General features: G+C 44.2%; 1 long non-coding RNA gene across 1 annotated transcript; it reads left to right on the forward strand.

Annotated features, from left to right (window-relative positions):
• Positions 1-303: 303 nt before the first annotated feature.
• On the forward strand, positions 304-20,983 carry LOC118356985. The gene is made up of 3 exons (XR_004820073.1): positions 304-314; positions 2,807-2,811; positions 20,785-20,983. It is a non-coding gene; the product is annotated as an uncharacterized LOC118356985 (long non-coding RNA).
• Positions 20,984-22,379: the final 1,396 nt, after the last annotated feature.

Raw genomic sequence — 22,379 nt, forward strand, 5'->3', positions numbered from 1 at the left:
CAGTAGGACTGAAGATCAGGATGTACAGATCTCCAATGCAGCTCCTACCCAGGGCTTCTCCACTTTGAAACCACTGACATTTGGGGTCGGATCATTCTTTATGTAGGGGCATGTCCTGTACATTGTAGGATGTTGAGCAGCATCCCTGGTCTCTCCTCACTAGATGCCAGTAGCACCTTCTTCCCCCTACTGTGACAACCACAAATGTCTCCAGACATTGCCAAAGTTCCCCTAGGACACAAGGTCACCCTACGCCTATCCATTGTGGTTGTAGAAGCTTTTACCTGCCTAGCAAACTCATACACGCTCTTCAGGTGTCTCTCCTGGATGCTCCCATCAAGCTGTATCTTGTGTTTGCCCCTTCCCCTCTGCCAGACTATGAACATCCTGAGAGCAAGGACCATGTCTAATTCATCTTGATATCCCCAGCACCCAGCTCAGTACCTGGCTCTATCCAAACTGAACCCAATAAAATTTGCTGGATGAAAGGACAAGTAAATGAAGTATGAACTGTCCATCTCTCCTGACCCACAATGACTTCCTTTTGAGGAGAACAATCCGTCTCTGGGTCCCTAGTAGCTCCAGGAGAGCTTACACTTGTGTAGATATTTTTGTTAACATCCACATTTACACATCCCTTATCGTAACTTGCCATCACAAACTGTTGACAGTTGGGTTGCTAAGGGAAACAAAGGCATTTTGGGGATGACCTAACTTTTGAAGTTGAGAACAAAGGGACACCATGGGTAGTGGATCCAGGGCAGTGCTGCCCAATAGAACTTCCCATGGTAATGGAACTGTTCTAATAACCTACGGTCTTCAAACGGCCACATGTGGCTATTGAGCACTTGAAATGTGGCAAGGGCAAATGAAGAACTAAATTCTTTATTTTATTTAACTTTGATTAATTTAAATCTAAATCTGGACAGGTCTAGAGCACTGGTTTCAGAGTCAGGGTGCTTGGATTCTAGTCCTGCCTCTGACCTTAACTCATCTGTGTGGCCTTGGACAAGGAAGGCCTTTTCCTTCTCTGACCCTCAGTTTCCCACTTTGTAAAATGAAGGATTAAGATTAGTATAGGGATGACAAATATGTTTCCTCTGGCATGCCAGCCTTCATGGATCACTGGTGGCTGGCTGGAGCACAGTCTGGAGGAGAATTCTGAAGGCCTGTAGTGCCTGGAAGGAAGAGTGCGATGTCCGATGAGCTTGTGCGGTGGATCCTGAGGCGGTGCTGCAGGCTTATGGCTCCAGGACTGAATTATTCATTTGCCCAGCTGCTGGGAGTGCTGGAGTATTATCAGGGCCAACTTAGCTGAGCCCCTCTGTAGGCCTGGCCCCTGGGCTGAAAGAGCACCACCCCACTGGTCAATGTGGGGGTCCACAATAGGAGGCAACTCTGCACGGGTCATTCCAGCTCGTGAGCACCATCATAATTCAACTTCTCTCCTGCCCCCCATCCTGCTTTGCTCCCTCCCCACAGCTGCTGTTCCTGAAAGTATCTCCAGTAAATTTCCTGCATGCTAATCTCTGTCTCAGAGTCTACTTCCCAGAGAACCCAGCTCTAAGACAGCAAGGTGATGGTGGGGGTGGGGGCTAGGGATTGGTGGTACTTGGGCCATAAATTTGCCATCTAGGGCCTAGAGAAGTTATAAACCAAGTTTTCTCACAATGGCCCCTGGTATCTATACCAAATGACAAAAACCAGCCCAGCTACAGTCCTGCTTCTAGAAAACTATATTCCCACCCGAATCCAGCACCTGATGCTGCTGTCATTAAGCAGAGACCAAGAGTGAAAGCCAAGGGCAAAGCCTACAGTTCATTAATCTCTGATGGCCCAACCTTGCAGAGAAGACTGGGAGGCTGCCCTGAGTTCCCTGACAGGCCAGCAGGCCCCAGGGACCTTTGGGAGGCCAGAGAACAATCTGACATTGACAGAAAAGACAGGCCTGGGAGGAGGGGACTCTAGGTGGCACAAGTCAGTAGCCACTTGTCATGCAGCTGCGTGGGATGTAGCATTAGCAGGCTAGAAGTCAAGTCTCTTGGTGTACACATATGCTCAGTGTGTCTGTTTATGTTCCATGTGCAAGCAAAAGGGACATCTCATGCATTACCTAATTTAATGTATTCTACCCTTTATGTGTTAGGGACTCTGCTCCCATTTTATTTTTATTTTTATTTTTTTAAGATTTTATTTATTTGAGAGAGAGAGAATGAGAGAGAGAGAGCACATTGGGGGGGAGGGTCAGAGGGCGAAGCAGACTCCCTGCTGAGCAGGGAGCCCGATGTGGGACTCGATCCAGGGACTCCAGGATCATGACCTGAGCCGAAGGCAGTCGCTTAACCAACTGAGCCACCCAGGCGCCCCATCTGCTCCCATTTTATAGAGAAAACTAAACTCAGGTCCAAAGAGAACTAGCTCACCTAAGATTGCATAACCAGTAAGTGTCATTGCTGGGATGCAAACCCAGGACTTTCTGATGATAATGCCCATGTTCCTTTCCTGCCACTCCCATGCCTCACTTCTGTTGTGATTATAAACCTAAGGGTTCAAATTCATCAGAGTATCAGAGCTGGATATGCCCTTAGAAATGACCAGGTTAGGCACATGACCAGTAGGCTATGTGCCAACTCTGATCCACTGGTGGTAGCTGATTAGAACACTGTGTTGAAAAAAGGATTCTGAGACTGATTCCCAAGTGCCCTCCTTCATCCCCATTACCCATTTCACCCATCCCCCCAGCCGCCTATGGCCATGATGGATTAGTGATATCTGCCATGGCAGGGGTACGTGTGGCAGAAGGTAGATCTGGTCTTAGTCATCCCAGAACTGGTCCAATCCCCTCACTTCACAAACGGAGAAACTAAGACCTCCCAAACTGATGGGACTGAAATAATATACAGTGTTGGTCAATGGCAGAACCAAGGCCAGAATTTGGGCAACCAATTCTTCCCATTGTTTTCTGAGGTCAGTCTGCTTTTTGTGCCCTCAGCCTCAGATCCTGGCAAAGGAGCTGCTTGCTGTAGTGAAGCTCAGAAATACCCACTTCTGGTGGCATTCAACTTGGTGGTGAGCCTTCAGAGGTCAGGGGTCTCAGGGTGACCTAGTTCTATATGCACCACTGGACTTGGAGTAGAGTCCTGATAGGGAAAGCCATGAACTCATAGGGAGCTGTTCTAAAGGGCCCCTGGGACTGAGCGGACATCATGGCCTGACCAACTATAAGTTTCACCCCCTACGGCTCTCCGGTTCCCATTTGTCAATCAGCTTGTTGGAGGGTGAGGGGAATTCCCAGGGATTCCAACAAAACCAATGTGTTTAGTCCATGGCACTGATTTTGAGAAAATGTTTGCTTTATATTCTGGTTTTCTCTGCAATTGCTGAATAATTTTTACTTGTTGTCCCAGAGGAAAGCAATTTCCCTCCCTCCCTCCCACCAGACAGAGAAAGGGAAAGATAGACATTTCACAACTCAGATGGGCACTGACTTGAGCAAGAAAACAGATCATTCAATCAGAAAAAACGTTGGTTGAAGCTCAGTTGGCAATGGAACAAATCCCTATTGTGGGGCTTGGGGGAGCTCAGAGGAGTCTGCTGAATGAATGAATGAATGAATGAATCAATCAATCAATCAATTAGAAGCCACCCCCTCAAAGAAGCCTTGCTTGGCAATCCTATTTGGAATTTCTATCTTTCTATCTTAAAACTCCCATTTGTTTCTTTATAGCATGTATCAGAATCGCTAAAATGTATTTGTTTATATTCTGCCTTTCTTCATCAGAGTATAAGCCTCAGGAGGTCAGGGCCCTTGTCTACCTTACAAATCACTGTATCCTTAGTGACCAGAATGGTGCCTGGCACATGGTAGGCACTCACTGATATTTGCTGAGCAGCTCCCTGAATAAGGAACAAAGCCCCTGAAAAAGCCATGTGGTAACTCAAGCCTTATTATTTTTTTATAACAGCTCTATTGAGATATAACTCAAATACCGCTTATCCATTTAAAGCATACAGGTTAGTGCTTTTTAGTATATTCATAGAGCTGTGTGACTATCACCAAAATCAATTTTAGAATATTTTCATCATCTTAGAAAGAAATCTCTACCCACTAGCAGTCACTAGCTGTTCCCCACAACACCCCCCAGCCCTAGGCAACCTCTAATCTAACATTGTCTCTATGGATTTGCCTATTCTAGACATTTCCTATAAATGGAATCATACAATATGTGGTCCTTTGTGACTGACTTCTTTCAGTTAGTGTTATGTTTTCAAGCTCCATCCAGGTTATGGCATGCATCAGTACTTTGGTTTTTGTTTGTTTATGTTAAATTCCAGTATAGTTAATGTATAGTCTTATATTAGCTTCAGGTGTACAATATAGTGATTCAACACTTCTATACAACACCCGGTGCTCATCACAAGTGCACTCCTTCATCACCATCCCCTATTTCACCCAACCTCCCTCCCCACCTCCGAGCTGGTAACCATCAAGTTTGTTCTCTATAGTTACAGGTCTGTCTCTTGGTTTGTCTCTCTTTTGTTCTTTGCTCATTTTTGTTTGTTTCTTTGTTTCTTAAACTCCACATATGAGTGAAATCAGATGGTACTTGTCTTTCTCTGACTGACTTATTTCACTTAGCATTGTACTCTGGCTCCATCCATGTCATTGCAAATGGAGTACTGCATTTATTTTTATTGCCAAATAGTATTCCATTGTGTGGATATACCACATTTTATTTATTCATTCTTCAATTGATAGACATTTGAGTTGTTTCTGCTCTTTGGAAATTATGAATAATGTCGCTATGAACTTTCACATCCAAGTATTTGTGTAGACATATGTTTCCATTTCTTTTGGGTATTTAACCAGGATTGGAATTGCTGCATCATGTGGGAACTCTGTTTTACACTTTTGAGAAATGGCCAGTTTTCCAAAGCAGCGGTACTTTTCTTACATTTCCATCAAGAATGTATGAGGGTTCCGTTCTCTCCACATCCTGACCAAAACCTGTTATTCTGTGTCTTTTTTTTAAATTTTATTTATTTATTTGACAGAGAGAGGGAGGGAGAGAGAGAGAGAGAGAGAGAGAGCACAAGCAGGGGGAGCAGCACAGGGAGAGGGAGAAGCAGGCTTCCCATGGAGCAGCAAGCCTGAAGTGGGGCTTGATCCCAGGACCCTGGGATTATGACCTGAGCTGACTGCAGACCCTTAACTGACTGAGCCACTGTCTTTTTTTTTTTAATAAACTTTTTAAAAAAAAGATGTATTTATTCATGAGAGACAGAGGGAGAGAGAGAGAGAGAGAGAAGCAGAGGGAGAAGCAGGCTCCCCACCGAGCAGGGAGCCTGATGCGGGACTCGATCCCAGGACTCCGGGATCATGACCTGAGCCAAAGGCAGACGCTTAACCATCTGAGCCACCCAGGCACCCAAGATTTTATTTATTTGCCAGAGAGAGACGCAGCGAGAGAGGGAACACAAGCAGGGGGAGTGGGAGAGGGAGAAGCAGGCTTCCCGCTGAGCAGGGAACCCGATGCAGGGCTCGATCCTAGGACCCTGGGATCATGACCTGAGTTGAAGGCAGATGCTTAACGACTGAGCCACCCAGGTGCCCCATGAGTTCTTTATATATTCTAGATAAAACTCCCTTATCAGATATATGATTTGCGAATATTTTCTCCCATTCTGTGGGTTTTCAGTTTCAATATGGGCTTTAAAATCAGAAAGAATGGATTCAAATTTTGGTTTCCCTATTAGGCAAGTTTATTTAACTTCTCTCATCTTCAATTTCTTTATTTGTAAAATTGACATAAAAATACCTACTTTGCAGGCATATTATGAAGAGAAAAAGAGATAAATAGTGCAAAGTTATTGGCATATGTCTGGACACCATACATGGTAACTAGCCGGATTAATTATAAAGTGGAATCAATGAATAAATCAGAAAAGCAACAATACATCAAACTCCCAAAGGCTTCTGTTGGATGATTCCCAAACTTGTTTTGAGGACATCTAGAGAGCCTCTAGTCCTCTAGGGGAAGTATGTAAATATCTCTAAACAGAGTTAATATAAATTTATTTTAGATAAAACAAAATCTAATCCTGCATGCCCTAAAGGAGTCAGAGGAGGGGAACAGCTCTGGGTGTTGGGAATGAGGAATGAGGAAGAGAGAGGTGATGATTATAAATGGAGCAAGCCTACTTTCTGCCTGTGGTCACTGCCCAGTGAGCATCCTTAAAGGCTCCCCTTCCACTGCCTTGCTGTTTAGTCAGAGGCCCCGGGAAAGCAGAACAGCTGCAAGCTGTACAAGCTCTTCATGGGAGGCGGGGTTTTGAAACAAGCCAGAAGAGTGTGAGGAGCCATTTTGAGCCATGAGGACCGCTCAGGGACTCCATGGTAAGGAGAGGCCCATTTAGCAAGCGTTCCAGGAGCCTTGGTTTGTCACCTGTGTTGCCACTGTGATGTGAATGTGGCTGTGAATGTGAGGACACATGAGGTGGACGGAAGTGTTGGGGGACCAAAGAGGACTGTCTCAAGAGAAGATTCTCAAAGACCAGGGGCCTTCAAAAAGACACTGAGGAACATCACCCAAGAGGTTATTTTGAACAGAATGGGAAAATCAAAGTGATGAAATCATGACTGACTAAGGCCATAGCAAGAAGAGGGGCTTTGCTTTTGAACTTTTGAGGACCATGACTCAGTAAACAAGATTGCCATTCAGAAACACCATATTGTGAAAGGGTGCAAACTTGCAGTTATAAGATGAATGAATTCTGGGGATCTAATGGGCAGCATGGTGACTACAAGTGCACAAAACTGTGTTGTATGTTTGAAATTTACGAAGAGAACAGATCTTAAATGTTCTTGCCACACACACACAAAATGTAATCGAGGTGATGGATGTGTTAACCAACCTTACTTTGCTAAGTATATATTTCACAGTATATATGTATATCAAATCATCACATAGTACACCTTAAACTCACACGATGTTATTTGTCAATTATATCTCAATAAATCTGGGGGAAAAAGAGAAATACCATATGATGAGTGGCCACAACTGTTAAGTAAGGAAATCCTGTGTAACTAAGAGAAGGCTAGTGCTTCATCCAGCCAAAGAACTTGAAGTCAGCTGGAAACTTTGGTGCTGGTTATAGCAGTGGTTTTGATAGGCATGAGACCTTCGGTTGTGAAGGAAATTTCAGCAGTTGAGGTGGCTTTGGTGGCGGTCGTCGTGGTGGTGGATATGGTGGCGGTGGGGAGGGCTCTAATAGATTTGGTAATAGCGGAAGCAATTTTGGAGATGGTGGAAGCTAAAATGATTTGGGCAATTACAATTAATCTTCAAATTTTGGTCCCAGGAAAGGAGGAGGCTTTGGAAGCAGAAGCTTTGGCGCCTATGGTGGTGGAGGCCAACAGTTGGCCAAACCACAAAACCAGGGTGACTATGGTAGTCCGAGCAGTAGCAGAAGCTGTGACAGTGACAGAAGGTTTTAATTTCTACCAGGAAGTAAAGCTCAGCAGGAGAGGAGAGCCAGAGGAGTGGCAGGGAAGCTACAGGTTATAACAGATTTGTGAACTCAGCCAAGCACAGTGGGGGCAGGGCTGCTACAAGGAAAACATGTTTTAGACAATACTCATGTGTATGGGCAAAAACCTCGAGCGCTATATTCGTGACTATATAACAGGTGATTTTAGTCTCTGCTCTGTGGAAAGTTGTAAAGCATTCCACCAGGAGGTTTTAATGTAGATTGCTTTTTGTTTTTCTTTTTGACATCCATGCTATTGATTGCTAAATGTAAATAGTCTGATCATGACTCTGAATGAATGTGTCTAAAAAAAAAAATCTAATCAGAGATCCATAGATTAAAAAAATGAACTCCAGTGTAAACCTCACAGCTTTTTTTTTTTTTTAAGATTTTATTTATTTATTTGACAGAGACATAGCGAGAGAGGGAACACAAGCAGGGGGAGTGGGAGAGGGAGAAGCAGGCTTCCCGCCGAGCAGGGAGCCCGATGCAGGACTCGATCCCAAGACCCTGGGATCATGACCTGAGCCAAAGGCAGATGCTTAATGACTGAGCCACCCAGGCGCCCTAAACCTCACAGCTTCTACAAAAGTTAAATCAAAATGGGTCATAGACATAAGTGTAAAATGTAAAACTACAATACTTTTAAAGTTTCTTTACATAGGCTCCACACCCAACGTGGGGTTCAAACTCACTACCCCGAGATCAAGAGTCACATGCTTTCCAACCGAGCCAGTCAGGCACCCCTAAAACTATAAAACTTTTAGAACAAAAATAGGTGAAAATTCAGTATCTAGGTCCAGGCAAGGAGTTCTTGAACTTGACATAAAAAAGTGAGATTCAGGGGCACCTGGGTGGCTCAGTCGGTTAAATGTCTGCCTTCAGCTCAGGTCATGATCCCAGGGACCTCAAACAGAGTCCTGGAGTCCTACATTGGAGTTCCCTGCTCAGCGGGAAGTCTACTTCTCCCTCTCCCTCTGCCACGCCCCCCCCCCCCCCCCCCCCCCCGCCCGCTCCAGCACTCTGGTGCTCTCTCTCTCAAATAAATAAATAAAATCTTAAAAAAAAAAAGTGGGATTCATAAAAAGAAAAACTGGCAAATTAGACCTTGTAGAATATAGAACTTCTGTTCTATAAAAGCCCACAAAAAGACAATGAAAAGACAAAACACCCAATAGAAGAAAAAAAATTTTTTTTAAGATTTTATTTATTTATTTGAGAGAGAGAGCAAGCACATGAGATGCGGGAGGGTCAGAGGGAGAAGCAGACTCCCTGCTGAGCAGGGAGCCCAATGTGGGACTCAATTCCAGGACTCCAGGATCATGACCTGAGCGGAAGGCAGTCACTTAACCAACTGAGCCACCCAGGCACCCCAGAAGAAAATATTTGCAAACCACATATTTGACAAAGGACTAGTATCTAAAATATAGAAAGAACTCTCAAACCCAGTAGTAAAAAAAATAAATAAGCAATCTGCCAATTAGAATCTAGCTAAAAGGGGCGCCTGGGTGACTCAGTCATTGGGCATCTGCCTTCGGCTTGGGTCGTGATCCCAGGACCCTGGGATCGAGCCCAGCATCAGGCTTCCTGCTCAGCGGGGAGCCTTCTTCTCCCTCTCCCACTCCCCTGCTTGTGTTCCCTGTCTCTCTGTCAAATAAATAAATAAAAATCTTAAAAAAAAAAAAGAATCTAGCTAAAAGCCATGAAGAAAAATTTCATTAAAAACGAATACAGAGGGGCGCCTGGGTGGCTCAGTCATTAAGCGTCTGCCTTCGGCTCAGGTCATGATCTCAGGGTCCTGGGATCGAGCCCCACATCAGGCTCCCTGCTCAGTGGGAAGCCTGCTTCTCCCTCTCCTTCTCCCACTGCTTCTGTTCCCTCTCTGTGTCTCTCTCTGTCCAATAAATAAATAAAAAAAAATCTTAAAAAAAAAATAAAAAAAAAACGAATACAGATGACAAGCACATTTTATATCTAATATCATTAACTATTAAGAAATGCAAATTAAGGGGCACCTGGGTGGCTGTCATTAAGCATCTACCTCTGGCTCAGGCCATGATCCCGGGGTCCTGGAATCAAGCCCCGCATAGGGCTTGCTGCTCAGCAGGAAGCCTGCTTCTCCCTCTCCCACTCCCCCTGCTTGTGTTCCCTCTCTTGCTGTGTATCTCTCTGTCAAATAAATAAAATCTTAAAAAAAAGAAAGAAAGAAAACAAATTAAAACTACAATGAGAGGCCCTGGGTGGTTCAGTCAGTTAAGCGCCAGACTCTTAATTTGGGCTCAGGTCATGATCTCAGGGTCTTGAGAGTGAGCCCTACATCCAGCTCCATGCTGAGTGTGGAGCCTGCATAAGATTCTCTCTCTCAAGGGAGACAAACCATAAGAGACTCTTAATCATAGGAAACAAAATGAGGGTTGCTGGAGGGGAGGAGGGTAGAGGGATGGGGTAACTGGGTGATGGACATTAAGGAGGTTATGTGTTGTAATGAGCACTGGGTGTCATATAAGACTAATGAATCACAGACCCGTACCTCTGAAACCAATAATACATTATATGTTAATTAAAAAAAACTCTCTCTCTCCCTCTGCTCCTCCACCTGCTCTCACTCTCTCTCAGAACAAAACAAAACAAAACTACAATGAGCTATCACTACACACCCATCAGAATGGCTACAATAAAAACTAGTGATGACCCCAGATGCTGGTGAGGATGCAGAGAATCCTCACTCTTGTATTAATGGTGGGAATGTAAATGGTATACCCACTGTGGAAAACAATTTAGGGGTTTCTTGAAAATATAATCTAAATATTCAACTACCACATAACCCAGCAGTGGCACTCCTAAGTATTTATCCCTTAGAAATAAAAACTTATGTTTACAAAAAAGCCAGTATACAAATGCTCATGGCTTTTGTCTATTACATGTAATAGACAAAAACTGGACCCCACCCTGATGTCTTTCAGTGGGTGAACAGTCAAACAAACTGAAGTACATACTCCTCATGGAATACTACTTAATAACAAAGAAATAAACCATTGATCCATGCAACAGCCTGGATGTATTCCAGGGAATTTAAGACAATTCCAAAAGGTTGAATACTGTATGATTAGATTTATATAACATTTTGAAATGATAAAATTTTAGAAATGGAGGACAGATGAATGGTTGTAGGGGTGAGGGATGAAAAGGGGAGGGAGTGGGTGTAGTTACAACAGGGCAACACAAGGGATCCTTGTGGTGATGGAATGTTTTGTATCTTGGCTGTGGTGTGGACACAGGAATTTATATAAGTGATACATTGTATAGAATTAATACGCACACAAATAAGTACAAGTAAAACCGGGAAATCTAACCAAATTGAGTAGATTGTGTCACTGTCAGTATCCTGGTAGTGATATTACACTATAGGATTTTTTTTTAATTGTGGTAAAATACACATAAAATTTACCATGTTAACCATGTTTAAGCACACAGTTCAGTAATGTTAAGTACATTCATTCATGCTGTTATACAATCTATCTCCAGAGCTCTTTGTATCTTGCTGAATTGAAATTCTGTACCTATTAAACAATAACGCCTGTTTGCCCTCCCCTGCACCCTGCCCTGAGCCCCTGGCAACCACCATTCTACTTTCTGTCTCTCTGAATTTGACCACTCTAGGTATCTCATATAAGTGGAATCATATGGTATTTGTCTTTTTGGGACTGGCTTATTTCACTTAGTATAATGCCCCTCATTTTTTTTTAAGATTTTATTTATTTATTTCAGAGAGAGAATGAGAGAGAGAGAGCAGGGAGGGTCAGAGGGAGAAGCAGACTCCCCGCCGTGCAGGGAGCCTGATACGGGACTCAAACCAGAGACTCCAGGATCATGACCTGAGCCGAAGGCAGACGCTTAACGACTGAGCCACCCAGGCGCCCCAATGCCCCTCATTTTTAAGACTGAATAATATTCCACTGTGCGTGGACACCACATTTTGTTTATCCATTCATTCATCAGTGAACATTTGAATTGCTTCTATCTCTGGCCTACTGTGACTGATGTTCCTATGAACATGGGTGTACAAATACCTCTTTAAGACCCTTTTCAATAGACATCAATCGAAAATATCAATAGATAGAAGCACCTGGGTGGTACAGTCGGTTAAACGTTGGATTCTTGGTTTCAGCTGAGATCATGATCTCAAGGTCATGAGATCCAGCCCTGCATCAGCACTGAGTCTGCTTAAGACTCTCTCTGGGGGCTCCTGGGTGGCTCAGTCGGTTAAGCAACTGCCTTTGGCTCAGGTCATAATCTCAGGGTCCTGGGATCCAGCCCCACATCGGGCTTCCTGCTTGGTGGGGGGTCTGCTTCTCGCTCTCCCCCTGCCTGCCTGCTTATGCTCTCTCATTCTCTCTGTGTCAAATAAATTAAAAAAACAGACTCTCTCTGCCCATCACCCCCTATGCTTGCGCTCTCCCTTTCTCTCTCTCTAAAATAAAGAAATAAATCTTTAAAAAAGCATCAATAGATAAATAATTGCTTATGCATAATTATTTAACTATAATTGTGAAAAGTGCCATAAAGGAAAATTATAGGCATATAACATGGCTGGCCAAGGAAATAACATTTGAGCTGGTATCTGAAGAATGAGTAGGAGTTAAAACAAGAGGGAGGGGTGCCTGGCTATCTCAGTCAGTGGAGCATGCTACTCTTGATCTTGGGGTTGTAAGTTCGAGCCCCACATTGGATGTAGGCATTACTTAAAAATAAAAAAAAAATCTTTAAAAAGTCAAGAGGAAAAAGATTTTTGTGAGTTTTTCAATTCTTTTGGGTATATACACCTACACCGCAGTTTTGTAACATGCTAACATTGAAGTGTACAAGGGATTTTTTCTGTATTATTTCTTACAACTGCATGTGAATCTACAGTTTTCTCAAAATCTGAATTAAAAAAATCAAGCAAATTGTTCTCATCATGTTAGTCCCTATTTTGCTACCTCATAACCTCTTTGCACTTAGATAAGGAACCCAAGATAGGGAGAAATTGTCAGCTTTCTTGAGGACACACATTAGTAAGCATTTAATTCCAAACTACATTTCCTCCACTTTCCAGCCTCATGAAACCTTACAACCTGGCTCCTAACCCCCCTGAGGACTCTTCTGCTCACCTGGCTTGAATTCCATGCAATTAACCCTTGTTTCATTCGTCTATATTTTATTTTTTTAAAGTAACTTCTGGAAAGTTTTGTTTGTTTGTTTTTTGTTTTTAAAGATTTTATTTATTTATTTGAGAGAGAGAGAGAGAGCACGTGAGAGGGGAGAAGGGTCAGAGGGAGAAGCAGACTCCCTGCAGAGCAGGGAGCCCAATGTGGGACTCGATGCCGGGACTCCAGGATCATGACCTGAGCTGAAGGCAGTTGCTTAACCAACTGAGCCACCCAGGCGCCCATTCTGGAAGGTTTTTGATTTCTCCAAAGTGCTTGGTACAGGGCCTTGTTATGGTGACAATTCTGGAAAGATTTGGGCTGGTTGCCAGATCTTCTAGATTGCTGGCTGAGTCAGCCCTGCCTGCCCTTAAACCTTACCTCACAGCCCACTCTCACTCTGTGCTGTTATGCCTGCCTTCCCCCAATCCCTCCTGCCAAACACCTTCCCTCTGCAGGACTTTGTGTATGCTGTTCCCCCTGGCAGAACACTTTTCCCCTTTTGTTTTAACTCCTACTCATTCTTCAGACACCAGCCTAAATGTTATTTCCTTGGCCAGCCATATTATGTGCCTATAATTTACCTTTATGGCACTTTTCACAATTATGGTTGAATAATTATGCATATGCAATTACTTGTCTATTATGCTGTTCCTACACCAGCCTCTAGGCCCCTGAGGCCAGGGACTGTGTTTGCATGCTTATCATGGTATCCTTAGTGTCTAGTCCAGGGTCTGCCACATAGAAGAGGCTCCATACATATTTGGCAATTGACATAATTCATGGGAAGGGAAATGCTTGGATTAGGAGATCGGAAGGTATGTAATACACTGGAGGAAGGAAGACAATGATCCTGGGGCACCTGGCTGGCTCAGTTGGTGGAGCATGCGACTCTTGATATCTCGGGGTTGTGAGTTCGAACCTTGAGTTGGGCGTAGGGATTACTAAAAAAAAAAAAAAAAGAATACAATAGTTGTACCCAAGAACCTGAGAATTGGGATGGAAAGAAGGCTTACCTTTCACTCTACTCTTCTGAGTGGTCTGAATTATTCATTATGTGCATGTGTTCATTAGAAAAATGGTTTTTTTAAAGATTTATTTATTTGAGAGCGAGCGGGGGAGGGGCAGAGGGTGAGACTCTTAAGCAGACTCTGTGCTGAGCTCAGACTCCTACGTGGGGCTTGATCTTACAATCCTGAGATCATGACCTGAGTCGAAACTAAGAGCCAGACACTCAACCAACTGCTCCACCCAGGTGCCCCAAGGACGGGACATTTGAATTTAGATCTTTGCCTGGAATCTTTCCATGTGCCCATCCCCCCTGTTCTCACTGGAACTCGGGAGGGACTTCAGAAATAAGTGGCCCTAACAGGTGAGGTTCTGCCAGTTGCCTTCATTGCCAAGCAAACCAAAGACCCATGAGGAATTACTTTTGATTCTGATTTTTCCCATATGCTCAAAGGCTATTTTTCCATAGCCTGCTCCTCCCAAGATACTGTTCTTCCTAGTTGTTCATGGGTCCTAGTCAATATCACGTCGTCTGGAGTCCCAAATCTCCAGTCCTTTTAAAAACACTGACTTTCATCTAGAAAGAAAGAAAGGGAGGAAGGGAGGGAGGAAGGAAGGAAGAGGGGAAGGAAGAAAGGAAGGAAGGAAGGAAGGGAGGGAGGGAGGAAGGAAGGAAGGAAGGGAGGAAAGGAAGAAGGGAGGAAGGGAGGAAGGGAAGAAGGGAGGAAGGAAAGGAGGGAGGGAGGGAGGAAGGAAGGAAGGGAGGAAAGGAAGAAGGGAGGAAGGGAGGAAGGGAGAAAGAAGACGCTCCCTTTTTCTCCCCTTTCTGATTCTGAGCTGCTGTCAGGGCAGAGGGCATGGTGGGCCTTGCCCTTATTCTCAGGACAAATTTGTTTCTATTGATGCTGTCATTTTCAGCTTCCCCAAGGGCCACATGCCCAAGGCCCTGCTCTGGCCTCCGCAGGGAATTCAGGGCCAGGCCTAACAAATCTGTATCCTAGCTACCTTGGAAAATAGGAAAGGACCTTGATGAGAGAGGAGCTAGAAATAGCAGGGGAGTGTTCTGTGAGGGAGCAGGCAGACAGGAGCAGAGGACACAGCTGCCTCTGGATCTCAGCTGGAGAGTGTTGGAAAAAGCTAGAGCCTTATTAGAATTGGCTTTAGACTGAGATGACAGAAAGATTGATTAAAGAAAGGAAACAAATGTGTGGTGAACCCTCTGCCTGGTGTGATACATCAGGTTAGATTGTTTCATCTACACTAGGTTGTCCCATCTTCCTAAGATTCTTGAGGGTAGCAATTATTAACCCATGCAGCAGATGGGAGAACTAAGGCCCAGAGAGGTAAGTGATGGAACCAGGATATAATCTCAAGGCTGCACCCAAAGCCTGTTCTTTCCCAGGGTACGCTGCATCTCTGAGGGCTGGTATCCTGGCCCTGTGGCTGGAATACTCTGATCAGCCCTCCAGAGTCAGGCATTAGCTCTGGTCTCCAGCAGGTGAACTGTGGGTGTGGCAGCTCCACAGGCCGTTAACTATCAATCAGTCAACCACCATAACACGAATTAATCAAGAGTTTCAGCTTTAGAGTTCAACTGCCTGGGTTTGAATCTGGGCTTTTCCATGGACTAGTTTGGTGTATTTGAGGTTTTTAGACATTGAAATGACCACTTGGTCTTGGGCAATGGGCATCAGGGTATTGTAAGGATTAAGTGAGTTTGTATATATGAAGTGCTCACTACAGACTTGGCACATGGTAGGAGACCTGTAAAGGTTAGCTGTTATTTATTAAGTGCCTACTACATGCTAGGGTTTGAAGATGAGCAAAACAAGGGTTGCTCCTTGCTTTCTTTGGTCAAATGCAAAGGGAAACAAGTAAATAGTCACCCAAATAAACAGAAAAGGCTCTGTGGGGGGGGGGGCGGGGTACATAGTTCATAATATTAGGCAGAAGTTGTGATCTGAGAGATGACGGGAGGATGCAAAGAGGCAGGGAAGAGGGCATAGGGCTCCATCCAGGCTGGGTGAAAGGCATGTACCTGGGCTCAGAAGGTCGCCTTTTTGAAACCCTTTCCGTTAGTATCCTCTGAGCCCGAGTCGAGTGCTTGTGTCTATTACTCCAAGGACAAAGTCATGTCTTGAAAGCTGTTCATTGGACCAAAGTCTTCACAAAGACCATCAGTGGTTCTCCCAAGCAAAGATTCTTCTGGGGCAATAAGAAAACATTATTAGTGCTGGGTCCAAGACAAGTGAGAGGTTAAAAAGATGGGTTTGGGGTTAAGACTGAACTAGGTCTAGGTCTTCAACTTTTGGTGGGTTTCAGGTCACCATGGAGACATTTCAATACATCCCACGGGCGTCCTCTAGGGAGACCTGAGTTGGTGACTTTTTTTTTTTTTAATTTTATTTACTTCTGAGAGAGAGAGAGAGAGAATGACAGAGAGCATGAGAGAGGGGAGGGTCAGAGGGAGAAGCAGACTCCCCGCTGAGCAGGGAGCCCAATGCGGGACTCGATCCTGGGACTCCAGGAACATGACCTGAGCCGAAGGCAGTCGTTCAACCAACCGAGCCACCCAGGCGCCCCCTGAGTTGGTGACTTAAAGGAGGTCTGGAAATCTCCATTTTTTTATGCTTAGCCAGGAATGAAAACCATGGCACTGACTCTCAGTCCTGGCTCCACCACCCACCTTGGGTAAGTTATTTATTTATTTATTTTTAAGATTTTATCCATTTGTTTGAGAGAGAGAGAGAGACAGAGAGAGAGAGAGAGAGCAGGAGCAGGAGGGGAGGAGCAGAGGAAGAGGGAGAAGCAGGCTCCCTGCCAAACAGGGAGCCCGACTTGGGACTTGATCCCAGGACCTGGAGATCACGACCTGAGCTGAAGGCAGACGCTTAACTGAACCACCCAGGCGCCCTTGGGTAAGTTATTTAACTTCTCCGAGACCTAGTTTCTTCAATGAAAATAATAGTATCTATCCACAGGGCCATTATGAAGATGAAATGATATTAATACATTAATCCTTGGCAAGTAAACATTCCAAATATGGTAATTATTTTTAGTAGCATTTTTGGCTAACAGTGGAATATTCTTTTGGTAAGGTTGGCAATGGGAATGATCTATTATAGGTATCCTGACCCTTTGCAGGCTGGTAATGGTTCCTTTATGGGCTGCCAGGTGGATCAGGCATATTTTCAAATTAAGTTCTTGTCCTTCCCTTCTCAATTTCTCTTCTTTGAACTGTTGATTTTAAGTGAACCTAACAGCACTTTGGCCTTAGGGGAATGTCAGGGTAAGAGTGAGTTCATTCCTCCTACAAATCTTTATTGAGGCCTACTGATTACCAGAGACTGTTACAGGTACAGGGGTGGGGGCAATATGGGACTTGTACCAAAGGGACAACAATTAAGTAAGTGTATAAGTAAATAAGATCCATCATTTCATAGAGTGATCAGTGATGAAAAGGAAGGAACAGGTGAAGGGGTAGAAAGGAGAGGGGGAAGTGCAGAGTCTGGATAAATTATCATGTTCCCTTCACATTACTCACTTGGAGCTGCTTTACACTCATTCCAAATATATTGACATTATTCATTATGATTTTCCTTCTCTTGGAATAGCTTGCAGAGACCAGAGCACATACTTTTGAATACTCTTTATAGGGGCCAATATTTATCCATTAAAGGAAAAATATCCTTATGGAAAATTTTAATCATGCAAAAATATAGAAGAAAAATTATAGTGGTTTTGATTTCTAACATTCAAACATGACCATTATTAATATTTTAGAGTATTTATTCCCAGGATTTTTTATGTCTTTTTTATTTTTATTTTAATTTTTAATTTTTTAAAAGATTTTATTTATTTTTTTGACAGAGAGAGAGACAGCGAGAGAGGGAACACAAGCAGGGGGAGTGGGAGAGGGAGAAGCAGGCTTCCTGCTGAGCAGGGAGCCCGATGTGGGACTCGATCCCGGGACCCTGGGATCATGACCTGAGCCGAAGGCAGTCGCTTAACCAACTGAGCCACCCAGGCGCCCCGTCTTCATCTTTTTTAAGATTTATTTATTTGAGGGCGCCTGGGTGGCTCAGTTGGTTAAGCGACTGCCTTCGGCTCAGGTCATGATCCTGGAGTCCCGGGATCGAGTCCCACATCGCGCTCCCTGCTCAGCAGGGAGTCTGCTTCTCCCTCTGACACTCTTCCCTCTTGTGTTCTCTATCTCTCATTCTCTCTCTCTCAAATAAATAAATAAAATCTTTTAAAAAAAAGATTTATTTATTTGAGAGAGAGAGATCTTGAGTATCGGGAGGGGCAGAGGGAGAGGGAGAAGCAGACTCCCCCACTGAGCAGAGAGTCCGATGCTGGGCTTGATCCCAGGGCCCCGAGATCATGACCTGAGCTGAAGACAGATACTTCACTGACTGAGCCACCCAGGTACTATTTTCTTAATCATTGCTGTAATACTTTCTATCCTTTTAGACTAGGTCAAACATTTTTTACATTAATGCGAACCTTTACGAACACAACTTTTAAAGTTGTGTAATATACCATGGAACAGTCATATTATAATTTATTTACCAATCCTTGTTGGTGAAATTTAGATTGTTTCTCCCCCTGCCCCTTAATAAAGTATGTAGCGAAAACTTCCTTATACATAAAGTTTAAAAAAAATTACTTCCCTAGAAATGGAATTGAAAAATTATCAAATTGCGGGCGCCTGGGTGGCTCAGTTGGTTAAGCGACTGCCTTCGGCTCAGGTCATGACCCTGGAGTCCCGGGATCGAGTCCCACATCGGGCTCCCTGCTCAGCGGGGAGCCTGCTTCTCCCTCTGACCCACTTCCCTCTCGTGCTCTCTATCTCTCATTCTCTCTCTCTCAAATAAATAAATAAAATCTTTAAAAAAAAAAAGAAAAATTATCAAATTGCTTTTCTTTTTTTAAGTGTTTTTTTTAAAAGATTTTATTTATTTGAGAGAGAGAGTGTGGACACATAAGCAGGGGGAGGGGCAGAGGGAGAAGTGGGGCTCCATTCCAGGACCCTGAGATCATGACCTGAGCTGAAGGCAGATGTTTACCGACTGAGCCACTCAGGCGCCCCTCAAGTTGCTTTTGAAATTGCTTTTCAAAAGGGAACTATCAAATTGCAGAGGTTTGAGTGCTTGAAAGAATGCTCATCTCACCTCATCTTGACTCATTTTTGGTATTACCATTTTTAAATCTCTACAACATTGCTGGGAAGGGCATGTTCTCTCATTTTTGTTTTAACTGGAATTTTGGCTCTATCATTTACCAGCTATGATGTGACCTTGAGCAAAGTAAGTCACAGTTCTAAGCTTTGGAGTCTGACAGTCTAGGTTTGGTTCTTGGCTCAGCCATTAGCAGCTGTCTGACCTTGAGGAAATCATTTCACTTCCCTTAGCCTCAGTTTTCTCCTTTGTGTGATGAATGAGACCAACCTCGTAGGTTGCTATGAGGACTAAGTGATACCATGTTTGCAAAGCTCCTAGGAAGTACTAGTCATTATAGTTACAAAGCCCAACACGACTGGAAGACATGATTATTATGGCCTCCCCTTATCCTGTAGCTTTAAAATGCCAGCTTCCCTAATCTTCCACCCTGCAAATCTGCAACTTCGGGTTTTGAATTTGGACTTAGAGAAGGTTAATGCTGAGCAGGTTTCCCCTCGGCTTTGTAAGTCAGGCGTGCTCTCCATGAGGGCTGTGCTCTGGAAGCAGAAAGCTGGGAGGTGGCCAAGTCAGACATGAATTGGAACTCAGGAAGGGGAAACCTGGTTCTAAATCCCCTGTCAGGTAGAAAAGGGGCTGTGTAGAGTGATGTGACCCTCGCAGCACCTGGTCTCCCACTGCGTGGAAGAGGCCGATCAAGCTGTGGATGAGCAGGAGGCAAGCAGCCCAACTACATCCTGGTCCCCACCGGACCTGGGGCACCAGGGCCTTCCCAGAGAGCTCACTTTGGTCTCCAGAGCTTCCTGGCATTTCCCATTGGAAAGGAAAACGAGAAGGGGCTGGTTAGATAGAAATCCCTCTTCCATATTCATGCAGGATGAAGGCAGATGTGTTGATTTCCTTTTAAGTATGTGTGTCACTTTGACTGTAATTATCTTTTCCCAAGTGCAAGTACAAACTGGGGTGGGGTTGAGAGGGAAAGGGTATGAACCTATAATAGAATTCTAAACAAAACAAAACAAAAAACACCTCATCAAACTTTTAGCCAAATACAAACTGCAATCGCTTCCCGGGACTGTTATGGGGAGGCACAACTGATGGAGAACAGCCTTCAGAGTTTACCGGATGTGGCTTCAGATCCTACAGCCTCCACTTATTAGCCAGTGGGTCTCAGAGCCTCAGTCTCCTTATCTTTTTGGGGGGGGGTACCAAATTACTTTATTTGAAGAATGGTACAAATGAAAGAAGTTAAGTAGATGTTTTGGTACAACTTATAGAAAAGGTAAAGGTAACCCCAACATGCATGCACTGCCTTGGTGACCAGGGAAGTCACCCTTGTGGCTATGGGAAGACAGCCTAAGGCTTAGCTTTCACTACCACTGTTTCCCAAGGTGTGCTTGTCAAAGAGATACTCTGCCATGCCAGATTCGGGAGCCCCCATCTTGCGCAGGTTGGTTACGTGGTCACCCAATTCTTTGATGGATTTCACCTGCTCATTCAGGTAATGAGTCTCAATGAAGTCACACAAATGGGGGTCACTTTTATCAGTGGCCAGTTTGTGCAGTTCCAGTAGTGACTGATTCACGCTCTTTTCCAAATGTAATGCACACTCCATTGCATTCAGCCCGTTCTCCCAATCATCACGGTCTGGTTTCTTGACATCCTGAAGGAAGATTCGGCCACCTCGCTGGTTCTGCAGCTTCATCAGTTTCTCAGCATGTTCCCTCTCCTCATGAGATTGGTGAAGAAAATATTTGGCGAAGTTCTTCAAAGCCACATCGTCGCGGTCAAAGTAGTAAGACATGGACAGGTAGACGTAGGAGGCGTAGAGCTCCAGGTTGATCTAGCGGTTGATGGCGGCCTCCGAGTCCTGGTGGTAGTTCTGGCGCACCTGCGAGGGGGACGCGGTCGTCATGGCGGCGGCTGAGAAAAGGCGGCGGCTAGCGGCGGCGGGGGCCTTGGAGAGGTCCGAGGGCGCGACGAAGAGATGGCGGAGGGCTGGCTCTGAACGGCCGGCCCGGGTGGGGGACGAGCGCCGGGTTCCGTCCAAGCACTGTTGAAGCGGGAAACCGCGGCGACTCTCGGCGGAGACTGTCAGTCTCCTTATCTTTTAAATGGGGATAATAATGGTACCGACCTCATGGGTTTCACAGAACTGAAAGAGCTAAAGCATATATTAGCCTAGTGCCTTTAAAATAATGAGCTCTTGAGAAATGCTGGCGGCTTTTATTATGAGGCAGTTGTGAGGGGCAATGTACTCTTTTATGCTGTTGAAATCTTCAGTGATGTTGGGTATTACAAGTCTTTTATGAAATGATGATAGCACATAATAATAGTGGGTTTTGGTGACTTACCTGGCAAAATGAAGGGTTGGCATCCTTAAGTTCGCCCTTTAGGAGCAAAATGTAGATAACAATATCTTCCAGACAATATTGTGAGAATTAAAGGAGAGAGACCCACACAGGTGGGCTGAGCTGGAATTCCATGTTTCTAGCTATAGCAGCTCTATCTTGTAGAAATATAACATGAGCCACATACAGAACCGAAAATTTTCTGGTAGCCATATTAGAAACATCAAAAGAAACGGGTGAAATTAATTCTAAAAATGTTTTTAAAATTTTTCCCACTAAGTCTTCGAATTGGTATGTTTTATACTTACAGCACATCTCAATTTGGACCAGGTACATTTCATGTGTTCAGTAACCACAAGAGGCTGGAGGCCACCCTGTTGAAGCATAGTTCTGGAGAGTATTGGAAACAAAGTTATAGGGAGACTTTGATTTCAACTCTTCCCTTCCCAAGTCTGAATCTTCTAAAAATGCAAAATCAAGCTATGAAAAGCATCTTTCAAATTCACTTTCTTCCCTTTGGAAAGTCTTTTTTTTTTTCAAGTACTCAGTTCCTTAGCTGACACAAAGGAAGGTATAGGGCTGTGGGTGAGCCTGGATGTGGGATGTAGATTTTTTCTTTTTGTCTGTGACCAGCAGTTCTAGCAGGAGGGTACTTTCTAATTTTGGAATAATAGAAACCACTTATTAAGTGTCCGGTACAGTGCTAAGTGATTTACGGGTATTGCTTTATTTAATCCTCACAATGACCCTGTGAAATAGGTTCTATTATGCTGTTTTTACAGATGGAAAATAGAGGCTCAGAGAAGCTAAGTAACTTGCCTAAAGTCACACAGCAGGGAAATGGCAGGGAAACTTGATCTCATTGAATTTGAAGTCAGCGTCTATACAGATGAGCTTTTATGCCCTTCTTCATCATTAGCAAATTGCTGAGTTTAGGCTTCAAATTCACCTCTGACTCCCAAGTTGATCTATACAGCCACTCTGAAGCCACAGGTTTCTCAATTTAAAAGGGAATAATAGTCATCACTTTGCAGGGTAATTTTGAGGATTAAATGAGCTAATTTACTTGCAAATCTGTACTGGAAATGGAAGTGCTTTGTCTCACTATGGGAGTTCTAGTTCTG

The sequence above is a fragment of the Zalophus californianus genome, chromosome 5, assembly GCF_009762305.2.
Source record: "Zalophus californianus isolate mZalCal1 chromosome 5, mZalCal1.pri.v2, whole genome shotgun sequence".
In the NCBI taxonomy this organism is placed as follows: domain Eukaryota; kingdom Metazoa; phylum Chordata; class Mammalia; order Carnivora; family Otariidae; genus Zalophus; species Zalophus californianus.